We start from the raw sequence: 432 nt of genomic DNA, 5'->3' as shown, positions 1-432 counted from the left end.
TTAACCAATACAATCACTTTCCATTTTGCACCGTTAAGATCAAGCGCAGTTATTATTGCTATGACAGCGGGCCCCTTTGAACTTCTGGCTTGCTTTACCAGTGGATTTGCCGCCATCCTTTCTGCATTTACCTTGTTATTGATGATAGCACCAGCGCATTAGCACTTTGTCAAACTTTTACTTTTGTGAATTAGACTGACCGAAAACATCAATCAGCAAAGCAAGACTTCTACATCTGCCCCCATAGTTATATTTCACAGTCCTCAAAAACGATGCGGTACGTGAGCTTGGTCGTGCTTTTAGTGTGGTAAATTACCCAATAAATACAGTGCGCTATAGTGGATTGCTCACCATTTTTGATCTTTGAAAATATAATTCCGATAAGGGAGAATAAAAAAATGCCCTAACTTTTGCCACATATAAAAAAACATT

Source organism: Plasmopara halstedii (assembly GCF_900000015.1).
Source record: "Plasmopara halstedii genome assembly, contig: Scaffold_323, whole genome shotgun sequence".
Lineage (NCBI taxonomy): Eukaryota > Oomycota > Peronosporomycetes > Peronosporales > Peronosporaceae > Plasmopara > Plasmopara halstedii.
The sequence above is the reverse complement of the archived record's forward strand: the minus strand, read 5'-3'. Positions refer to the sequence as shown.